This window comes from Pan troglodytes, chromosome 6 (genome assembly GCF_028858775.2).
Source record: "Pan troglodytes isolate AG18354 chromosome 6, NHGRI_mPanTro3-v2.0_pri, whole genome shotgun sequence".
NCBI lineage: Eukaryota > Metazoa > Chordata > Mammalia > Primates > Hominidae > Pan > Pan troglodytes.
The window spans coordinates 25,991,788-26,016,322 of NC_072404.2; the positions used below are offsets into that span (position 1 = coordinate 25,991,788).

Sequence of the window (24,535 nt, forward strand, 5' to 3'; positions counted from 1 at the left end):
CACAAACACATCCCTCCATCCCTCACAGTACCATCCTAAATCTAAATTTGTTTCTATGAATCCAAGGAGAGGTGGTATAGGGGAAAAAAAAGAAAAATCCTCGACTGGAAGGACCAAGATCTGCCTGGACGATGGCATTGCTTGTTTACACAGGTGCAAATCACATTAGCCACATTTAGCATTTCCCTATGTTTTCTTCCAATTAAACCCCATACTCAATGACAATTGCCGCCCAAAACAGGATTTTTTTTTTTTTTACTTTTTCTAGAGAAACATGAGTCAGTCTTTGTTGGAATGAGTAAATGAGAATAGAGTACTCTAGTATTCATTTAATTTGGGACATGGTTTTTCAATATGCCTTTTAAAAATACTTATGCTGATTTTGCATGATCCATTACTTTTTTCCTTAAGAAGCCAACAAAGTTTTGCCCTTATTTATTTTACTATTTAAACTAGGCCCTAAGCAACTAGAAACATTTACCAAATGTACAACTTAGCAAAAAAGTCAGAAGATATTTTTTGTGAGGATAAGGGGTGGGGAGCAATGCAGTGTTTGGAATAAGTAACCAAGAAAACAATACACTTAAAAGAATTATTTCTTTAAAATGTGTCCTTTGAATTGTTTATGGTAGTAATTACATAGTGAAAATTGCTAGTGTTAGCCAGCTGGTAGATTCAAAGTATTTTTCAATTAGTGCTTGAATACCTGAAACCTCGATGATTTCCATGAATTTGTACTGTATTTAACTCTTGATCTATGTGATAATAAAAACATGTCCATGTAGGCTATAACTCTTATAGGTGACAGGAGAGCAACTGTTGGACTAGTAGACTTTTCCTTCACCCGCCAAATGCCAAACCTGCCCAAGTAACATTGTATTACTTGTAAATGCAACCAGTATTTTTTTAAAAAGGCCCACAAAGGAATCATAATCAGCTGATGTTACACACCTGGTATGATTTTATTGGACATTACCATGCTGTGAGTGGCCTTACTGGATCTTACCCTAGGGCAACTTCTGATGGAATAGTGGCACTCTCTGATTGGTAATTTTTCATAGTATACACCATACACAAGCATGCTTTCTCCCAGTTATTAAATACTTCAAGTGTTGCAGCTGATGATTCTGACCAAATATTTAAAAGACCTGACAGGGCAAATGTCAGCAGTTACTTTTCCCCAAGGCAAAGAGTTTCAGAAGATTCTCCAGGGAAGGGAGCAGGCCTCCCAGTGCATTAAGCGGTATTAGAAATCCATAATAATTTCTATGATACCTCCAACCCCGGGAACTCAAAACATTTCATCAATACGTCATCTTGTTAATATCACCAGGTCAAGATGTCTATCACTTCTTTCTATCTTATTATCCTTCCATCACTGGCAGAACTGAAGTTCAGGAAAATCATAATAATTGTGCAGCATAACATCATATTAGTGAGACTAAATCAGGGCTATAAAAACAGTAGGTCAGAAACTGTTTGAAGTGCAGCTTAGTGATGTAGTCAAGGAACATATCCAGAAACCTAGATCTGGAAGAAAAGGTATAAAGGACTCCCTGAACAGATACACAAAAGGAATATCTTGGGCCTGTAAAAAATAAAAAAGGTAAAAGATAATCATAAGAGCTATTATTCATTATTTATTTGGAGCTTGCCACACTTCTGGTATCATGCATGGCTTTTCTTGTTTACTTGCAACAATTCTAGAAAGTTGGCTCTACCATCATCCTTATTTTTTTTTTAATTTATTATTATTTTTTCAATGGAGATGGAATTTTGCTCTGTCGCCCAGGCTGGAGTGCAGTGGTGTGATCTCAGCTCACTGCAACCTCCACCTCCCGGGTTCAAGCAATTCTCCTACCTCAGCCTCCTGAGTAGCCAGGACTACAGGTGCATGCCACCACGCCCAGCTAATTTTTTGTATTTTAGTAGAGATGGGGTTTCACCATGTTGCCCAGGCTGGTCTCGAACTCCTGAGCTCAGGCAATCTGCCTGCCTTGGCCTCCCAAAGTGCTAGGATTACAGGCATGAGCCACTATGCCTGGCCTCCATTATCCTCATTTTAAAGGTAGGGAAATAAAGTCTTAGGGACATTATATGCCCAAGATTATAAAGCTACTAAGTAGCAAACCAATCTTTGAACTTAAGGATACTAGATACTAGCAAACACATTTTTTAACTCTACACAACACTTTCTACCTATAGGTTAAAACTTCTCTTCCAGAGGAAGTGAAATTTGAGACTACACCCTGACCCTGTTGCTGGAGAGTAGTATCAAGCCACAGTGTTGACCCCGGAAGATCTCCAAGTTCACAGCAGGACCTGCATCATGGGCATGTGACCTGTGCAATAACACAGAGCCCCACTCTTGGATAGGCCCCATGCTTGGTGTAATGCTCTGCCACTGCCATCTTGAAATACCTAATATGTTTTGAACAAGAGGTCCCATATTTTCATTTTTCACTGGTGCTGCAAATTATGTAGCTGGTCCTTGTTCACAGAGTAGGCAACCTTTACTCTTCAGACCCAGAGAAATGACTAAAATTACAAGGGGCCATGAAGAAAGGAGAAAAGCATTATTTTGGATGAAGAATGCTCATCTTACAGATGATGAACCAAGCTGCAGAGAGGTTGATAGTTATTTGTCTTTTTTATTTGAATTCCCTACAGTATGTTCATTTTACACGTGTGTGTGCATGCACATACCCACAACACACATGCACTTCCTTGGCTTAAAAATATGTTGAGAAATTTACAAATAGTCAAATAACACAATGAGTTTAAACAACAAGTAAGTGTATATTATTCTTCAGTAAAAAAAAAAATTTTTAAAACAAAATAAGTGAATAAATAAGGGTGACATTTGCAGGAAGTTGGTAGGACAACTTCAAATAAAAGCAACTTCACAAACATCATGCTGTAAATTCCAGTATACCTATTAGCAGTAGTCCACACATTTGGCTCTCCACTTTCTGAAAGTGACCAAAATAAGGTAAATATGATTAGTTACAAGCTTCACAGTGATCATAGAACACAAAGAAGCCACTTAACAGCAGCACCAGCAATACCTGGAATAAAGAGGGGTAAAGAGGAGCATGGAACTACTGGGGACAGTATCCTCGGTCCCGCCTTTTACAGTATGTTCAACAGTAAATCTCTTTAATGGAGCTCTTTCTTAATGTGTGTTGATGTCATCTCACCCAAAGGCAATTCTCTCAAGTCAGGTGGAGAAGAGTGGGCCCAGCTAGACAGCTATCTGCTTCCCTATTCTAAGATAAGCACACATGTCAGGTTACAATCCCAAAAGGACAGGACCTAGTCCAGTAAAGCCCACTATGCTTGGTTCCTCTCAACAGAGTTTCCCTTCCACTTTTCAAGTCAGAGCTGACTGAGACATTCTAGGCCTAAGATCCAGAGCAGCTTTTTCTTTTGAAGACCCAAACAATTCACTAAGTTAAAGATAGGAGTCACGTTCTCTTGTGAAAATTGAGATGAGTAAATTTGAGATGACAATTGAGATGAGTAGCTAAAATGTAGCCTGAGCAGAAGATCATTCTACCTCTGCACGCTGTGCCATGATAGGGACTGCAGTTTTCCTCAGAAACAGTTTTGTTACTGCTCCCACACAAGAGCATACATTTCCAACTTTCAAGGCCACAGAGCAAAGCTGTAGTACTTTCATTGTGAAAAACATTTAATGACTTCTTTTACCTAATCCCCACTGTTGCCATAAAATATTCCCAGTGATATGTCTCTCAGGTTTAACTTTAAGCAATAGATGTTTCAAGCAAACTCTGAGAAATAAATTAGCTACAAATCTTGTCCCTGGGATTGGACAAGTTTAATTATTGCAAGAGTAGTTGGATATGACTTTGTGTAGTTATGGACCTGCAGTCATTTTTCTTTCCTGTACCCTTCAGTGCAAAAAACGTTTTCTGGGTTGTATTTTTCAAAAGGTATAAAGATCAACCCCCAATTCAGAAGGGGTGGACAAGACGTGGGTTTATAGTGTGGCTAATAAAGCTGTAACTGTAGGGTCCTCACTTGCATGGTCTTTTCTAGCAAACTGAGCCAAATTCTGTATTTGTTTTCTCTGCAAAGCTCCACTGCTTCCTAGAACACTTGACAGTAAATCAGGAGACCTCACTGGTTGTCATCAGTCAGCAATGTCTTTCCTTTCTTTTATGTAAATGCATTTTTGTAAAGTAGAAAGAATATAGGCTTTGGAGTTACAATTCTCTGGTTACAGTCCTTCTAGTATAAACTTGGAAAGTTACTAAACATTTCTGGAACTCTACTTATCATCTGTAAAAAACTGAACTAAAATAGGTAATAATTAGTATTACTATCAACATATAATAACCCCACATGCTGTTCATAAGGATCAAATGAAATACTGTATAAAAAGTGGCACAAGAGGACCCCTTGCTTTTCCTCTGGTCTCTCCCTCCTGGTTATTCCAGTGCATATAGAAATAACTTTGCCAACTGGGCCCATTCAAGAATCTTCTCCTCTCAATCAGATGTCTTGAGACTCCAATCTCTGATAGCTTACAAGTTGTGTCTTGGGACCCTGTATCCTATTCTTCACCCTTCATAGAAAATTTTACCAGTGCCATGATTCCTGCCAAAAGAGTGACTGGACTCATCACAGCAGAGGCACTGGAGGGCAATAGAAAGAACGCAGTCTTTGAAAATAGACAGACGTAACTTCAGACCAATGCTTAGAAATGAATTCACTGGTCTGAGCACCATTTTCTCATCTACAAAATGAGGGTAAAATATTGTCTTCAAAAAGTGGTTACAATGATATGTGAAATATATCTCAATAAAGCTTTTTAAAAAAATTGTTGTAAATATTGAAATAACATAAATCCCCAATGAACATCAGTTGCTGCTTAAAATGATAATTCTTCTCTGTTTTTCACTTCTGTGCCAATTCCGTTGGTCTTAGCCAATGTAATGAGTGGTTACCGACAAAGATATGTAAAGAATATTGGAAAAGAAGAAACAGAATAAACACTGTGAAAGTTTGTCATTTTAGCTTAATAGATTATTAAACTTGACAATACTTTTCACCTCTCTGAAGGGGAAAATGTAAAAATTATTGTATCATTTAAAATTAGATTTGTGTTAGTACTTTTGCAGTAAAATCAAGTATTTTTAGCCAACACTTGCTGAGTTGTTACTGTATGGAATTAATCGTAAGATTCCCAGCATTCTTTGCCAAGAGAAAAACACTCTGACATTTTGTGTATACTCACAGTTTTCCTTGGTTTGAACTTCAAACACTGATGTGAATCATTTGCATATCATCTGACAAGGCTACCTACTTGAAAGAGAATAAACATGAATCTTTGGTCACTGTTAAGTGAAAACAGAATGTTTATGCACTAACGTTTGCTATGAGAAAGAGCTTATGAATAAAATTTGGTAGAATGGGCAAGATTAAAGAGAGACTCATTACACCACACCATCCAATTCATACAGCAGGAATTTCCCTTAAATTCTCAACAATTGATTACATCTAGTTTTTAATGTTTCAGGGAATCACAGTGTTTCTATTTGTTATTTTTGTAAACAGAACGGTGTGCAACAGTATGAACTCTTTGTCAAAGCAGTGACTTGAAAAATACTAATGTGCATACATGTGTGCATATATCTATTCAGAAATATAGACAATAGAGAAAGATGGATATTGATATAGACATATATATGATTCAGCTGAACAAAAGTATTTTTGTTATTATTAATGCTCCACTGATTTCTGATTATTAGAAACTGGAAGATTATTTTATTTTCTTTTTTTTTGAGGTGGAGTCTTGCTCTGTCGCCCAGGCTGGAGTGCAGTGGCGCTATCTTGGCTCACTGCAAGCTCCGCCTCCCAGGTTCACACCATTTTCCTGCCTCAGCCTCCTGAGTAGCTGGGACTACGCGTGCCCACCACCACGCCCAGCTAATTTTTTTTTGTATTTTTAGTAGAGACGGAATTTCACCGTGTTAGCCAGGATGGTCTCGATCTCCTGACCTTGTGATCCGCCTGCCTCGGCCTCCCAAAGTGCTGGGATTACAGGCATGAGCCACCACGCCCAGCTGATTATTTTCTTTCTTAGAGACAATTATATCTGTTTTTTTTTTTTGAGATGGAGTCTCGTTCTGTCGCCCAGGTTGGAGTGCAGTGGTGTGATCTCAGCTCGCTGCAACCTCCACCTCCCAGGTTCAAGCAATTCTTCTGCCTCAGCCTCCCATGTAGCTGGGATTACAGATGCCCACCACCACGCCCAGCTAATTTTTGTAATTTTAGTAGAGACAGGGTTTCACCATATAGGTCAAGCTGGTCTCGAAATCCCTATCTCAGGTGATCTGCCCACCTAGGCCTCACAGAGACAATTACATCTTCAAAATTTCACTTATTTCAACACAGTATCAAGTAGTGATGTGAGTTACAAGAAGTCTGGAGGAAAAAGCTGAGAGAGAGGAAAACTGCCCTGGGTAAGAAAGGAAACCAACTGAGGAGACTGAGGATTGGGACAAGTGATTGTAGCCTAAAAGGGAAATACGAAATAAAAAGGCATAACTAATGAGAATATTCTGAGGGAAATACTGAGAGGTATGCATTGTCAACCCTAATATCTAGTTCTCCCACACAATCTTCAGAAAAATCTATGTTACTCACTGATTCAGGAAACATTTATAGTGTAAAATAAGAGGCATTGAGTCCAACTTAACAGCAGGAATAAAAGGAAAACACAGCTGCCCAAATGAACATACGGGTTACAAGCAGGGTGAGCTGCCATTGATCTGGGTTTGCCCAGGACTGCCCTGTTTTAAAATCGAAACCTCTCAGTCCAGAGCAAACCAGGATGGCTGGTTACCACAGTTACAGGAACATGTTAGTATATAAGTACATAGTCCAACATAAAGAATGTAAAATATTCAATGTAAATCTCTTTTCTATCTGTATGGATTTTTAAAGTATTTTAAACCATCATGAGGGAGAAAATAAAATATATAAATATATATACGCACATATATATACACACATATATACACACATATATATTTGAGCTATATAGGAATGACTTTAATTTCATGTTTAAGTTAATTTTGTTTTGTTATTCTACTTTCAGGTGTTAAATTCTAGTGGAAACAGAATAAAATACAAAAGAAACCATTCAGAATAGAATAGGCAGAACTGTCCATCACTGTCATTTTTAATTCTTTCAATTGACCTAAAAGTTGAACCCCATCACTTAACTGCCCAAAGTGACAGTGAACCTCTCCAAGAAGGAGCTCTTCCTCTCCTTTTTTCTCCATCTCCCCTTTATTTAATGCAGGTGGAATACTCAAGGTCAGGAGCCTATCTCCTCGCTGAGAGCCTGTGCTGCTCTGGGGAAGCTAGTGGGTTCCTTGTGATCCGCTGGGGAGACGGGAAAAAGCCTCAGAGTTGTCCCCACAGCACCACCTGGTGCCAGGTTGGGGTCTTCCTGGACTGCTGTTTAGGAGTTTTGTCCTGTTCTTGCTTTCTACCTCCTTATCATTTTCCCTAAACAGTTTAGTATAAAATTGGGGTTCTCAACCATTCCTCTGCATCAAAATCAATTTCAGAGCTATTTTTAAAAATACAGATGCCCAGAAATCATCCCAAAAATCCGAGATGGATCCCAGGCTTCATTTATTTTTATAAAAAGTTTCTGGGAGATAAATTGAGAGCCACCAAGTCATAATTATGAGGTGACAATATACATGTTTTGCTTTGTTTTCTAAAAACATATTATTAAACATAATAAAATATATGGCAGCTGAAGATGCCCATCCTTACCCCGGCACAAACATGTCTCGGGACACTGTGCTAGACATAGGATTTCACTATGATAAAGGAAAAATTTACAGCTCTCTTTCTTGGGGCATGGCCCTTTCTAGTATAGCCTTGTGATTATAGGAAAGATTAGTTTTGTTCCAGGTTTTAGGGACAAATTCTTCCTCCCTTAGTGTGATTGTCAGGGTCAATATCTTTGTCTTTTCTTTCCCTTTGAATTCTAAGATCTAGATAGTGACACTTCTGGATAGTAAGGTGATGTCAAGGTTGCCTTTGGCATAAGTCCTTGTTCTGCCTCTAGCTTATGCAAAAAGTGGGTTGCAAATAGAGTGCGACCTCAGCCACTCATAAAATTGGGTGTTTGCCTAGCATTATCTGCTTCAAACCTATTGTGCTAATGGACAATCTGATCTTGGGTCCTAGCCACATACCATCTTGGCCCAACTAACCAGTAGTCTCTGAAATGTAATAAATTCATTTAAATGATGGTGCCATGAACCTGTTTTAGTACTGGCTGGGGTCACTGAGGTTGATGCTCTTGGGTATGATGGGGAAACTAGCTCTGAAAGTGAGGCTAAAGGAACTCTCCTGTCTTTTGAGGAGCAGTTGCGTCACATGAGTATGTTCATAACACGGATAACTGCCTGCCTTTGGGTATAGAGATTCAGATTTGATTCATAAAAATTGGTTTGGGTGTATGGTTTCAAAGAAGTAGGTAAGTTCATGGATGGTTAGTTGGATGAGCAGACAACAACATTTAGCACTTAAGTGTGACTTCCTAATGATCTGAGGTTGCCTGAATCGCAGGGACTTTCTCAATCCTCTTTGGACCCCAGCACTTAGCATAATTCCAGAATAAGTTATGAATAAATATTGGTGTAATTATTAAAATTAAATGATAATGCAATATGTGTATAAAGACAAAGAGACAGAATTTGTCAGTGAATAAGATGACAGCTCATCTGTAAGAATCGTGTTGGGAAGCTTTCCCCAATCAGCATCTGGCAAAACTTAAATATTTCAGGGGAAGGAATGTGAGAAGTTCATTTTAAAACTTCTAGGATCAAATATAATGAATCTACTGTTTGAATTCAGGTATGAGAAAGAAATTTTAAAATGGTTAACTAAATTTCATGGCCCCAGCAAAATCAATGTTATAAAAATATAACTATATGGGAAATTGCAGATATTATAATGTTATGGGCAAAAGCAAGGTATAAAAGATTTTATATGGTATAATGCCTTGTGTGGGTATACAAACATATACAGCTTGCAGAGTTTTTTAATAAAGAAAAGTACGAGAATAAAATAAAATTCTCACCCCCAAAATCTACTATTGATGTTTTGTTTTGTGTGTATTATTTCAAATGGCATTTCCCTATTCACATAAAATATTATTAAAAAGGAAAATATAAAGCATATAGTAAAAGCATGTACTGTGTGGGTATCTCTGAATGCAAAATAATGTTCACATTTGTGTATGACTATTCACGGTATCGACATTCATTTAAATACTCTTTTCCCTTTGCCTTTCAAGAACAATTTACATCCTTAAATTTTAAAAAAATGTATTTGTTATTTTGTATTTCTTTTGCAAAATCCTTTACTACCATTTTCCCAGTTTTCTGTTGATGAACTTGAAAAATATTCTAATACTAAATATATCAACCCTTTATATGTTGTATATCACATATCCCAAATATCATCTCCCAGTATCTTCTCAGTTCTCCTATTTTATTTATGATATTTTATGTCATATTCTAATTTTATGTTGACAAATCTATAAATCTTTTCTCACTTGGCCTCTGTTTCTATATTTATGGTTAGAAAGATATCATCTACCCTGAGATAAAATGAATATTAACTTATATTAGCTTCTGATTCCTTATGGCTTTAACTTTTTTTGATGAACTCTTTAACCCGGCAATATTTTATTTTGGTATATGATGCAAAATTTATGGCATTATTTTCCAAACTATCCATTATTCCAACAACCATTAAAAGAAATCTGTTACCACCAATATCATAAAATAAATGTGTGTGAATATGTACAAAATATATACATATATTTAATCAATGTTTTGGTTTTTCTCTTCTTTTTCATGGATCATCAACTTTAAAATATGACAGGCAAAGGCAGATTTAAAAAATTGATCAAGCAATAGAACATAAAAAACACTTATAGGTTATTTTCAAAGATATCTGCATCTAATATATATAACTCTTGATATATTTTCAAATGTATTGCAAAATCAGCATTTTCATATAATTGCATATATGCATACATGTTCATGAAACTATATATCTATATATTCATATATTAGGGGATTTTGTGCCTCTGGCACTGGTAAATAACCAAGAAAAATTTTAGGTAACATTTCATCCTCTCACCAGAAGACTGTCACAGTGTTTAATCTTAAAAGCAAGCTTTTCTTCTACTTCTCCTTCTTATCCTTTACTTGGATGAATAAATAGCATTTTAACACGACTCTTGGCCCCAATGATAAAACCTAATGCTAATATGTTTGCTGATGGTGAAGCTGGAGCAGGCTTAAATCAATTCCTTAGAACCATTTGGAATACAGCAAATATAAAGCTGGAACAATAATAAAAATATTTCCATTGTGGGCTACAAAGAAAACACAACACTGAAAATCAGAGATCAGTGTTAGAAGTGGGTTCTACAACTGACCTCTTCGATATCCTTCAGTATTATTGCACCTCTTGAGCCTCTGTTTATGCTGTGATGCCCATTTCATAGGGCAGGTGTGGAAATCAAGTCACAGATATTAAAGATGACAGTGATTTGTAAACTGTAAAAAAATTACTAAGTACAACAAATGTTCTCTCAAAACTTATTAATAGAGAATATTTTTAGGTTTCTGAATAGACTATTGTTTTATGGTCAGAGTATAATTTAACTTCATTTTACAACATATACATAAAACATCATGTTGCGCATCTTAAATATATACAATCTTCATCAATTATACCTCAATAAAACTCGTAAAAATAAAAGAGAAGTCTATACATGAGATAAAATGGCATAGAACTGTAGCAGGGTTAATTAATCTGTCAAGTCTCACTGCTGATGATGGCAGTGCCAGATTCAACCCGTATTGAATTCATCAAGTCTATTGTTTTCAAAGCCTGGATTACTAATCGTCATGTTTCTCAGTTCTCTGAAAATAGGGATAAAATAATAGTTAATTTAAAAGATTAGCCTTATGCAATGTCTTTTAAAAATTCAACATAAACTTACCATGTGCCCAGCAGTCACCCTGGATGTTTATCCCAGAGAAATGAAAACTTATTTTCATAGAAATGTATTTGCACAATTGTTTATAGCAGCTTTGTATTTAATAGCCCCAAACTGGAAACAACCAAAATGTCCTTCAGTGAGTAAATGATTTAAAGAACTGTGTTACACCCATACCGTGAAATATTACTCAACCATAAAATGAAAGAAACTATTAACACATGCAACAACTTAGATACATCTCAGACATTACGCTGTGTGAAACAAGCCAGTCGCATAAGGTATGATTTCATTTACATGACATACTCTAAATGATAAAATTATAGTGATGGCGAGCAGATTAGTGGTGCCAGAGAATAGGGATGGTGAAGGGAAGAGGAGTGGATGTAACTATAAAGGGGTACCGCAAGGGAGATCTTTGTAGTGATGAACTGGTTTTGTATCTTAATAGCACTGGCAGTTACACAAATCTACACGTGATAAAATGTCAAAGAGCTATACATACACACCTTGTACAAATGTCAATTTCCTGGTTTTGATATCGTGCTACAGTTATGTAAGATGGTCCCTTTAGGGGAACTAGATGGAAGGTATATAGGATTTTGTACTATCTTTCCAAATTCCTGGGACTCTATGATTAGTTTAAAATAAAAAGCCAAAAAACTGGAAATACACAAGCACAGAATGTCTGAAATTAAATAACAAATGATAACATTTGGCCTGAAATTTGTCTCTTTGTATCTAATTATATCAACTTTTTAAACTATGCTGTTCAAATACACTCTATTCTTATAACTATTTTATACCTGTTTAATTTTTAAGTTTCTGTTGATGTGATAAAATTTCCCACCATGATTTTGAAATTGTCTCAGTCTCTTGTAATTCAGTCAGTTTGTGCTTCCTATATTAAACAGTTCAGGGCTTTGCTGTTAATCCACATAAGTATGTGAAGGTTATATTTTCTTAGGATTTTTTCTTTGTTTTTCTCTGGTGTTTCTCTTTATCCCTATAAGTGCTTTTTTGTTCTAATTTATATTTTATGTGATATTAATATTGCTATACCAACTTTATTTTGATTATTGTGCTTTACCATTTTAACGCACTTTTTTTCACAGTTTAATATATCTGAAATCATGATGCATATGCAATTAATTTCAGAATTTAGCTGCCTTTGTTTTTTTTTTTCGGTATTATATAAAATAATAATGCATCTTACAGGGGAAGTCATAAATCCAATGAAATAAAGTATTTACCTGACATATTTTTTCCCATCTTCTTATTTCAACCATTTGACTGGTTGTCCAGCCCCAAATTGTTGGACTTTTTTAAACAATTCACACTGACTGGCAGTCTTCACCTTTAAATAGTTGAGTCCCATCCCTTTAAAATCATTTAAAAACATGATTTTTAAATTTATCTCCATTACCTTATTTCGTGTTTACTTTTTTACTTTTATTTATTTCCTCCTTCTATTAGATGAATAAAATGTTCAATAGCTCCTCTTGTTCCCAATTCCAGGTTTTTAAACTCTATACATTTTGTAGTAAGTTTTAAGATCTCAGTTTACCTACTTACTTATAAATATTCATAAGAATGTATAAATTTATTTTATGTTTCTTACTAATACTCTAAACAAAAAATGATCATAAAAATATCTGCTTATTGAAAAATTTCACACTATTATTGTTGCCCAGAATGTTAATCTTATTTCACACACACACACACACACACACACACACCCCCCCCCAGAGAATAATTGATTCAATTTATGCCTACATTTTATACAATTCTGTGGTCATCATTATTCTTATGTTCTATGCTTTTGTCCTGAATTAACAAGATTTACAGTTGTATACCTTCAACATTTTGAAGACATTATTTCATTATCTTTCGGCATGTATTAGTGTTGATGAGACAGCTTCAACAGTCTGGTTGGTGTTCTTTTGTAGGCAGTTTTTTATCGTTCTGTTAAATTTTAAAGAACTTCTCTAAATTCTTGAGAGTCTTTAGTTTCACTACGGAGTACACCTATGCAGATTTACCTTTCTGTTTTTGTTTTTTTGAGATGGAGTTTCGCTCTTGTTGCCCAGGCAGGAGTGCAAAGGCACGATCTCGGCTCACCGCAACCTCTGCCTCCCGGGTTCAAGCGATTCTTCTGCCTCAGCCTTCTTGAGTAGCTGGGATTACAGGCATGCACCACCACGCCTGGCTAATTTTGTATTTTTAGTAGACATGGGGTTTCTCCATGTTGGTCAGGTTGGTCTCGAACTCCTGACCTCAGATGATCCTCCCATCTTGGCCTCCCAAAGTGTTGGGATTACAGATGTAAGCCATCATGCCCAGCCCAGATTTACCTTTTTTATCATACTAAGAACTCATACCTTTCTTCAATCCTGAAAAACATTCAACTATTTTCTCTATCCTACTTTCTCTGGATTTTTTTTCTGGAAATCTGATGAAATGAATACTCTTTTCTTCAGATTTATTAACTTTTATGAACTTTTATCTTCTTTTGCTTCGTGCTGTGTTCTCAACAAATAAATCAGTGCTAATGTCCAATTTGTTGAGGTTTTCTTTTTCCATATATTAGGTTTCCATTACTATGACTACATTTGTCAATGCTAAATATTCTGATCAGTGCTTTTTCTTTTCCATTTGTGCTTTGAATAAGGTCTTGCTATCTTACAGAAAAAAAAAATTCCATCATTTAAAATCTGACTGTTTTCAGATGATTTTATATAATTAATTCATTTTGATTAAGTCCACTTAATAATTATGGCTGTGTTAGATATATTACTCAGCATTCTATTTCTTCAAATGTTTCAGAATTTTGGTTTCCAAGGTCATGTTAATTAGAAAGTATTTTGTCTGTTTCGTTTCTCTCCTCAATTCTGTGCTCTCTTCTCTCTGTCCAGTGGATTTCGGTTGCCTCCATTGGGCTTCTTAGGTCACTAAACGGTATTGCTTCTGTCCCATGTTGGTATTCGATATATTGCAGATCCATGCAAAAAGCCTGGTGAACAGTTCAGTTCCTGATTGGAGGCTGTTTCTGAGTATTTTCCATTTCCTAGGCTGCTTCTTGTTGATATCTGAAGCCCCACACAGAAGCCAGCAGGAGTTGCTGTTTTTTTGTTTTTTGTTTTTTGTTTTTTCAAAAGGCTTCCATGATTGGGGGGTTAAGGGTAGCTGACATCAACCAGTGGTTTCAACCAACAAATAAGATTCTGGTCTTCTGTCTCAAACAAAGATCTTTTAAGACTCAATCTACTTACTAAAGCCAAAATTCAGCTCCCACTCTTGCTTTCACACACAAAGTGTGGTAGGTCTGTGGATTCAATCACCTTATCACACTGTATTTCTGCTCCAATTCTGCTCTATGAATTGTCAACTGTGCTTTGGGGCCCAGACATTTTTTTCTATTTTACTATGAGCTGTTTATTGATATTTTTAGGAGAGATAAAAGACTGTCAAAACCTGAAGTTGCTCATCTTGATCAAAATTCTGCTAAATTTTTTAATTAAAAAGTAAAATTCTTGCCTTGTTCAGGAGAGAATATACTTATTCAATTCAGATAATGATAGAAAGTATGTTCAAAAATATATAGGCAATGGCCAGGCATGGTGTCTCATGCCTGTAATCCCAGCACTTTGGGAGGCCGAGGCAGGCAGATCAAGAGGTCAAGAGATTGAGACCATCCTGGCCAACATGGTGAAACCCCGTCTCTACTAAAAACACAAAAATTAGCCGGGCGTGGTGGCACGTGCCCGTAGTCCCAGCTTCTCGGGAGGCTGAGGCAGGAGAATTGCTTGAACCCGGGAGGAGGAGGTTGCAGTGAGCCGAGATTGCGCCACTGCACTTCAGCCTTGCGACAAAGCAAGACTCCATCTAAAAAAAAGGAAAAAAAAAAGAAAAAAAAATGTATAGGCTTAAATTAGCAAAGCATATAAATAGCAAAATAGAAATATTGTACATAAAACTAGCAGTTTAATTGATTAATAATTCTAAAGTGTGCCTGGGCGCAGTGGCCATGCCTGTAATCCCAGCACTTTGGGAGAACAAGGTGGGTGGATCACTTGAGGTCAGGAGTTTGAGACCAGCCAGGTCAACATGGTGAAACCCCATCTCTACTAAAAATTTTAAAAAATTAGCCAGATGTGGTGGTGCGTGTCTGTAATCCCAGTTACTCAGGAGGCTGACACAGAAAAATCACTTGAATCCGGGAAGCAGAGGTTTCAGTGAGGTGAGATTTCACCACTGCACTCCAGCCTGGGTGACAGGATGAGCCTGCATCTCAAATAACAATAATAATAATAATAATAATAATAATAATAATAATAATTCCAAAGTATGATTCATTAAGAAGGCAAATATAAATTGGCAAATGTTTATGAAATATGTATAGAAATAAAGGAAACTAAAACAAAATCACAGAAGAATATAACTACAGATTCTAAGAACAATAAATGATTTTGAAAAAGCATAAATGTGATTTTAAGCTAATAAATTTGAATGGCGATACTAAAAACTGTTCTAAGGATGTATGTGCTGTGTGTGTGTGTGTGTGTGTGTGTGTCTGTATAATTAACATTTACTTATAAAGTAAAAATTCTCAATGTACACATAAACATGAAAGAAACAGGACTGCCAGCTAAAACTATGTTCTAAAAATGACCTGGACAATTTGATTCCATATCAGGTTCTAACAAAACTTTTAGTGATAAAAATCTTACATTATATAAATAATATGTATTACAAAGAAAAATGGAATCTTTGTAACAAGCATTATATTGATAGAAAGGACAGTTACAGTATAAAATATTGTAGTGAAATTCCACTGAATATTAGATTAAATATTATACATAAAATATTAACAAATAAAACTTATAAGTGTATTAAATGAATAATACATATTAACGAAGTTAGGTTTGCCAGGAACAAATGACTGCTTAAGCATTTGATAATATATTCATGCAATCATTGTATTAATTTAATATGTAAAAACTATGATTATCTCAATGCATTATAAAAAATCATTTGCTAAAATTCCGTATTGAATTTCATAAAAATATGCCAACAACCTAGAAATAGATGAAAATTTTTATCTGGTAAAGAGTATTTGCCATAAACCTTTCTCTTATACCACAGTTAATGATAAAATATTAAAAACATTTGCATTTTAAAAGGTACAATATAATGAGCTTCCATATTACTGTTAATTTCCTTCACAGTAACCAAAGGGCTCATAAGCAGTGTAATGAAACAATAAAAATAAATTAAAACATAGAACTTTCAAAAGAGAGAGAAAAATTATTATTTATAGACTGTATGATGATACTCCTAACCAATTCAAGAGAATAACTGACAGATTATTAGAACTAATGAGAAGTCTAGGAGGTCAAATAAAAGATAAATAATAAAAATTAGTGATAGACTGGATTAAGAAAATGTGGCACATATACACCATGGAATACTATGCAGCCATAAAAAAGGATGAGTTCATGTCCTTTGTAGGGACACGGATGAAGCTGGAAACCATCATTCTCAGCAAACTATCGCAAGGACAAAAAACCAAACACCGCGTGTTCTCATTCATAGGTGGGAATTGAACAATGAGAACACATGGACACAGGAAGGGGAACATCACACACCGGGGACTGTTGTGGGGTGGGGGGAGGGTGGAGGGATAGCATTAGGAGATATACCTAATGTTAAATGACGAGTTAATGGGTGCAGCACATCAACATGGCACATGTATACATATGTAACAAACCTGCACGTTGTGCACATGTACCCTAAAACTTAAAGTATAATAATAATAATAATAATAAAATTAGTGATAAATCAATTTGATAATATGGAGGCAAAAGTGACTCCATTATGACTGTTAACCCACCATGTTGACTTCTGATTAACTCCAGTCCCATGAATGCCTCCTGATTCCTATTTGCTGTTCTTAGTGTAAGAACATGTCAACCTTAATATTATCGCACAAATTACAGGATATGATGCACATCGCATTCTTGCCTATTCTGAAGGGTTGCCTTTAATTGTCTTGCTGGACCATATATACCCTTTCCTACTGTATATAAGCCCTGGGCCTGGGAATAAACAGTGCGAAGAGTTGCCTGTCTTGCTACCGCCCAAGACCATGCTTCTGTTTGTAAGTTCCCCCCATAAAACACCCAATACCAACAACCTCGATTTGTCTTCCTCATTCTTTGGTTTCTGGGCTCCTTTGACACATGGGAGTCACTTTTCATATATGGCCCTTTCACAGAATAGACAATGTAATGAAAAAAAATCCCATTAACAATAGCAGCAATATCTACAATACACAATATTTACAAAAACTAATGGGAAATCTTATGTAAAAACAAATTAAACTGTAGAAAATTCTTATTCTATAAAGATCTCAATTTTTCAAATTAAACATTTAAATAGAACTTAATTGAATTTGACTAGTGGGGTAGCCTGAATTCTAAGATCACCCCCAGTGACTCTCAACCATGTCAATCCCCTCCTGTGAATGTGGGTTGAATCTGCCATGATGATAAGATGCCTCATCCATGATTACGTTACATTGTATGGCAAAAGGGAATTTTTGGTGGATGTACCCGACTTAATCAAGTAGGCCCTTTAAAAGCAGAATCTTCTCTAGCTCGTTGCAGAAGAGGAATTCAGAGATTAAAAACATGAGAAGAATTTGACAAACCATTGCTGGACTGAAGACTGAGGGATATGAGCAGCCTCTAAGAGCTGAGAGTGGCCCCTGGCTGTAGTTGGCAAGAAAACAGGGACTTCAGTCCTACAGCTGCAAGAAACTAATTCTTTCCACTGACAAAAACAATCTTGGAAGCAGATTTTTCCCCAGAGCCTCCATAGGAGAATTCGGTTCAAATGACACCTTGATTTTGGCCTTGTGATACCTTCAGCAGAGGGCCAAGCTTCATTGTACCAGACTTCTGACTTGGAAAACTGTGAACTAATGGATGGTTATTGCCTTAAATCTCTAAGTTTAAATGGTAATTTGTTTTGTAGAAATGGAATCTAATGCAACAAGATGCTTTTAACATTCATCAGAAGGAGAAATTCTCCACAACGTATTTTTCTTGCTTTCGTTTCTTTCCCTGTAATATCCTAATTCAAACAGGTATTCACGTCAGGGTCCTTCAATACCTGATTCTAACTTTTTTTTTTTTTTTTTTTTTTTTTTTTTTTTTTTTTTTTTTTTTGAGGGAGAGTCTCACTCTGTTTGCCGGGCTGGAGTGCAGTGGCATGATCTCACCTCACTGCAGCCTCTGTTCCCGGGTTCAAGCAATTCTCCTGTCTCAGCTTCCCAAGTAACTGGGATCACAGGCGCCCGCCACCATGCCCAGCTAATTTTTGTATTTTTAGTAGAGACAGGGTTTCACCATTTTGGCCAGGCTGGTATCAAATTCTTGAACGCAAGTGATTCATCCACCTCAGCCTCCCAAAGTGCTGGGATTACAGGCATGAGCCACCACACCTGGCCCCTGATTCTAACTTTTAAGGATTATTCCTCACTTCATTGGGTCCTTCTTGGCTTCCTTCATCTATTTAGATTTTAAGTTCCAACACTGTAGTCATTTGCTCTCAACTCTCAAACACACTTTAAAAAATTATTTCAATAGCTTTTGAAGTACAAGTGGCTTTTTTACATGGATGAATTATATAGTGGTGAATTCTGAAATTTTAGTGCACCCATCACCCAAGCAGTGTCCCGAGACCACTTTTATTCAGTCATACTCATCTGAGAAACCCCAAGATTAACAACATCTAACTCACTACCTTTTGCTGAAATTTGTTGGATTTAAACATGAGCAGCAATCTCAATTGTGCCCAACAAAGAATACACCAAATCTTATATCCTTCTACCTAACTCACCCTCCCAATCTCTGAAACAATTTTCTCATATCTTCTACTCTTATTTCAAACTTGCAAAACTCCTTTTTTCTTTCTCATTATCAAATAAACTCTTAGCTAACTACTTCACTAAAAAATAGAAGCAAGCAGTAAAGAATTGTTATAAATTTTCAACCTATCTAATAAATTTCTTGCATTTATATCTGTATAATTATACTCATGCTATTTCTTGGGTATCTGTTCAGGAGAATGATACACAGAGGGAGAAAAATATAATTCAGCTCCTTGTATGTTAGAAATATTTGTCTTTTGTCTGCTGAAATATTTTCACTGATTAAACAACACTCTTTACTCTTAACTAGAAAAATTTTTCTTTGTGTAGGAGCACCATTTTCCAGCAATATTGATGAAACATTTGAAAGAAATGACATAACTTTTTCCCAAGGAAAGTTTATTCAAAAGGAAACTGGAAGAAACGTCTTTTATAATATTTCATATTATTTCTTATTTTCTTTAAAGGTATATTATAATTGATTTTATCATAAAGGTGTGCAATTTAAACATTATTATACTAAGTCTTAGAGACGAGAATATTCTCAACTTGAACTTACTTCAGGTCAAAGATTCTTTGATTATGATTCACAGAGAACTTTTCCTTTTTAATCGTGAGGGTAGAACACACGCCATTACGTTTCAATCTCCTGGTAAGATTGTGAAGAATAAATAATATCAGTTCTCTCTAAGAGGTAGAAAAACTAAGCCTGAATTCCTCCCAAAATTGTTATTTGTTATTTGAACAGAGGCTTACACTTTGCTATCATAAGAACACATAAGAAAGATTGCTCTTTCAAATTCTATCAATATCCCAGCCATTTCTGCTTTGGAAGCTTTTAAAAGAATATTTGAGACATTTATTCTTGCAAAATCTATCTTCCGGTATTCAAACAACATCAAAAATTGGCATTACAATTACCTAAACCAAGGAGGCATCAACTGAATGAAATTGACATGTAATCATAGAAAAGAGACAAGAAATAAGGAAAACTCTTGGGATTGGGTTGGACGCCCAAGCTAAAAATGAGATGGTGCTTACAAAGTTTATTTTAAAAAAAAAAATTTTTTTCTTTGAACAGATTTTAATTTATAAAGAAATATGAAAAAGAAAATTTTCTGCTTTTTTATAAAAGGAGGAGGATAAAAATAGAGAACAAAGTGAAATCAATTACTTTTCATATTTAAAAATCATTACCTATAAGATAAGATATGAGAAAATAAAGAAATTGAAAACATAAGAAATCTGGCAAAAGTAAGGACGAGACTGTCCAATGTACGTTAACTTAAATCTTCAGAAACTTACAATAGCTAGCAATTACTGGTCATGCTTTGTGCAGGCAGGCTTCTAAATGCATGGTATCTATTATCTCCTCTAACCCTCACAGTAATGCTGTGCAATAGGTAACATTATTGTCTACATTTTGTGGTTGGGGAGACTGAGATACATAGAGATTAATTAACCTACCCAACATCATCCCAGTAGGAAGTAAAGAAGACAAGAGAAAAATCCCAAGATTCTTGCCCCAGGGTCCACATTCTCTATGACTACTCTTTTGACTACACACAAAGTCACATATGGTGAATGTCCTTGGACCCTAATGTAGAAAGCCTTGAGTAGCTCTTCTGAAGGAATAACTACAGAATTATCGCCGAATGGACAGAGCTACTATTACATTTACGATAGAGTTCCAGTTCAGTAAAGCCTAGCTTCTTGGCTGCACAAGTTGTTTTTCTTCCTTACTTCCTCCTGTTACCTTTCCATAACCTCTTATAATCTAAAATCATCTTTGATTGTTATGAGGTGAAAGGGACCTGCTAACTGGGACACTTTCCAGGTTTTCTAATACAAGTAATATGAGGTATTTATGACCAACAACATTCTAAATAGGATTGGATACTTTCAACAGAAAAATTGGTCCAATAATATGTTTACTAACTCATACTAAGTAATTAAAAATTACAGTATTGTTATAATCACCAAAACAATAATAAGGCTTTGTGAATGTATGGCTTTTGTCATAATAGGGCATCATAAAAAATGTAGCATAATATTGAAAAGGTAAAATAATCAAATAAATAAATGACAGCCAAACATATTAAAAATGGAAAATAAGTCTATTATAGTTAAATCCACTGGAATAATTATTAAAATACTATGTGGAAACTGTGACAATTTATATAAATAACAACAATGTCTAAGGAATTAGTTTGAGGAACCTGAATTAGTCTGTTTGAAAAAAAAAGGAAGAATGAACTTATAAAAGATTCCTTAGGGAATATAAATAACACTTTTTGAAAACCTAAATATAAAGATGTTAATCTCTACACAATTTTAATACCCAAACAAATTAGTATAAATAACCTGTAATGTAGACAAAATTAATTATAAAACATCCTTCACTGGAATATTACACAGTCATTAAAAATAATCTTGACGAAAGTATTTAACAGCATAACGTATGCTTAGGAGAGTATAGTAAGAAGAAATAACTTAAGACATGGTACAAAACAAAATACATAGAATAATTACTATCATGTTTTATAAAATCAGATGAAAAGAAACAAGACTGAAATGACATAAAGGAAGTCCCTAACTTACAATGGTTCAACTCACAATTTTTTGAATTTACAGTGGACTTATTGGGATGTAACCCAAGCATAAGTGAAGAAGTACCTGCATTCAAAATTATTGCCAGTACCTGTAAACACATGTAAATGGTAAGACCATACTAATTTTGTTTTACTTTTCTATATTTTCTAATTTTTAATGAGCATACATTATTTTATATTAAGATATTATTTTACATAGAGAGGACAATAGTAATAAAATTGTAACTAGTTTTTAATTAAAGAGGGATAGGAATACATTTAATGAAAAACAGAGTGAAGAGGAAACCACAACAGGAACAAAAAAATTCTTAAAATTGTGGTAAACTCTAATATGAATTAATATTTCATGGGAATCCTTTGATTCTAACAATCCTTTCACTATACAGGACCAGCAACCTATCAATCTGACAAACTTCTTGTCCTTTGCCTGCCTTTCCCACAAGCCTTCTCCCTCTTCCCACAGCTTAAACTCCAAGGACAGTCAGAGTGACCTTCGTGCATGCCCCTTTACTCCCTAAACACTCTATTAGTTTCTTTGACTAGCTAATGGAACTACAGTTAAGACCTTGGTGAAATTGAACACTCTGCCCAATTATTGTAACCCAGAAGCTTCTTGGAACTGAAGGAAAGCACACAATCCTACTGATCAGACTTGCTTTCAATTTGGGGTTGTTAACCCCAGCTGGGCTCTTCATGCTGCCAGACAATGCAACTTTATGTTTCTGGTACATACATCTCCCTCTCCCTTCTTGTGGAATCTCCAACACCCTTCTCTGTTGTCATTTGCCCCGGGTGACCTTGCTTCATATTTTAGTTAAGAGGAAAAAACTATCAGAGAGAATGAATTAGTCCATTCTCACCCTACTATAAAGAACTGCCTGAGACTGGGTAATTTATAAAGGAAAGAGGTTTAATTGACTCACAGTTCTGCATAGCTGGGGAGGCCTCGGGAAACTTACAATCATGGTGGAAGGGGAAGTAAACACATCCTTCACATGACAGCAGTAAGGAGAAGTGCCGAGCAAAAAGGGGGAAAGCCCCTTATAAAACCACAAGATCTCCTGACAACTCACTCACTATCGCAAGAAGAGCACAGGAAAAACCATCCCCATGATTCAATTATCTCCACCTGGTTCCACTCTTGACAGGTGAGGATTATTCCAATTCAAGGTGAGATTTGGGTTGGGACACAGAGCCAAACGATATCACAGAACTTCAACCTGGTTCTAACAAAACATTCTTTTGACTTCCTGTATTTGAACCCCTTTGCTTGGATTTCTTTCTCATTACTGTGGGTGAGCTGCCCGTGCTATCAGCCAAGTCTCACCTCTCAACAGGACTAGCATGTCCATTCCTGCTCATTGACTCAAAGAAGTTGTAAAAACTCTCTTGCATCTCTCTAGCATTACAAGTGTATTTTCCTCTATTGCACCTTTTCTATAAGCATAAAACATCATGATGCTTTTTACATCTTTAAAGAAAAGTCAAACAAACCTGTCTTTGCCTTTCCTCCTTTCTTCCTTCTCCAGTTCCCACCCCTTCCCTTTACAGCAAAAACAGGCACACACACAAAGTACTTTCTCCCTTTATCCACAAATATTTTTCTTCTCTCTCTCTCTAACACCTTCTATTAATTTTCACCCATTCTCCACTTTACCAAAAGTGCTTTTATCAAGGTCACCTCTGACATTCTATTGCCAAAGTCACTGGTAAACTCTCATTGCTCAACATGCTTGACCTGTCATCATGCGAGGCAGCTTATCACTGTCTCCTCCTTAAAATAGTCAGATTATATTACTTGGGTCATATGACTTGTCTGTTCAAAATCTTGTAATAGCTTCCTTTCTCAATTAAGCAAAAGCTAAAGTTATATAGCCTATATGGCTTTATTCTTTAACATCTGGCCTTGTTTCTTGTGTGAATTCATCTGAGATCATCTCACGTAGACTCTAGCCGCACTGGCCTTACCTTTCATTTCTTGAACACAGCAGGCATGTTCTTGCCTTAGGGCCTTTATACTTGCTGTCTTCTCTGCCAAAAACACTCTTTCCTCTGATGTGTGTGATGTCTTCCTCATCATCTTTAGGTATTTGCTAAAATATTGCCTTACTTATGAGGACTTTCCTGGCCTCCTTATTTTTTTAAAAAAATAATATACACTTCTCGTTGTACTTCTCTGCCTTATTTTTCTTCATGTTACTCACAAAATACAATATGCTATATATTTGACTTATTTATTTTATGTCCTATCTCACCATACTAGAATGCAAGCACCAAAAGAGTGACAATTTGTTTATTTATCTGTTTTGTTCACTCTTGTATCCCCAGAGCTTAGAAGAGTTTCTAGCACATAGTAGGTGCTCAATAAATAATTGTGGAGTGACTGTTGCATAAATTTCATTTCCCCTTGAAAACTGAGAAAGAAACAAATTACATTAATAGAATAAAAGTCATTGCGGCAAATCAATGGAGGTTTGTAAAGATTTCCTAGGTGATTTGCAAATCTAGTTCAAATGTGATATATACATAGTTTGCCTGAATGGCTTTCCTGAAAGAAATGCCAGCAAAAGTGTGAAAGCTCTGGAAAGCATAACCAAGAAGTAACATACTTAAATTCCACCATCTCTTAGTTCTAGGCCAGCGAAGGAGCAGGAGAAAAAATGGGGAAAAGAGACAGAGACAGACAGACAGACATACACAAACACACACACACACACATACACACACACACATACACAGAGAGAGAAAAAAGAGAGAGAGAGTAAAAGAAAGACTTAGCTCAGGCTTCTGTAACAAAACACCTTAAACTGAAAGGCTTAAACACTTTTTTCTCACCATTTTGGAAATTTAAAGTCCAAGATCAGGGTGTCAGGTGGGTGAGGTTCTTGGTGAGGGCCCTCTTCCTTGTTT

At 35.8% G+C, this 24,535-nt stretch overlaps 1 protein-coding gene across 11 annotated transcripts in view; it reads right to left on the bottom strand.

The window, feature by feature from the left end:
* The window catches only part of MACC1 (MET transcriptional regulator MACC1), a 78,811-nt gene that overhangs the window by 25,895 nt on the left and 28,381 nt on the right, over positions 1-24,535 (bottom strand). Inside the window, exons 2-4 of one of the 11 annotated variants that reach the window (XM_063815244.1) lie at positions 19,573-19,662; positions 12,331-12,457; positions 5,264-5,328 (exon numbers count right to left, since the gene is read on the bottom strand). The exons of 2 other annotated variants lie outside the window; for them this stretch is intronic. The gene's annotated coding sequence lies outside the window, so the exon portion shown is untranslated. Of the gene's footprint in view, positions 1-5,263; positions 5,332-12,330; positions 12,458-19,572; positions 19,663-22,548; positions 22,642-24,535 lie in introns of those variants that run through there. 8 more of the 11 variants (XM_063815243.1, XM_063815245.1, XM_063815250.1 and 5 more) reach the window with 8 other exon arrangements.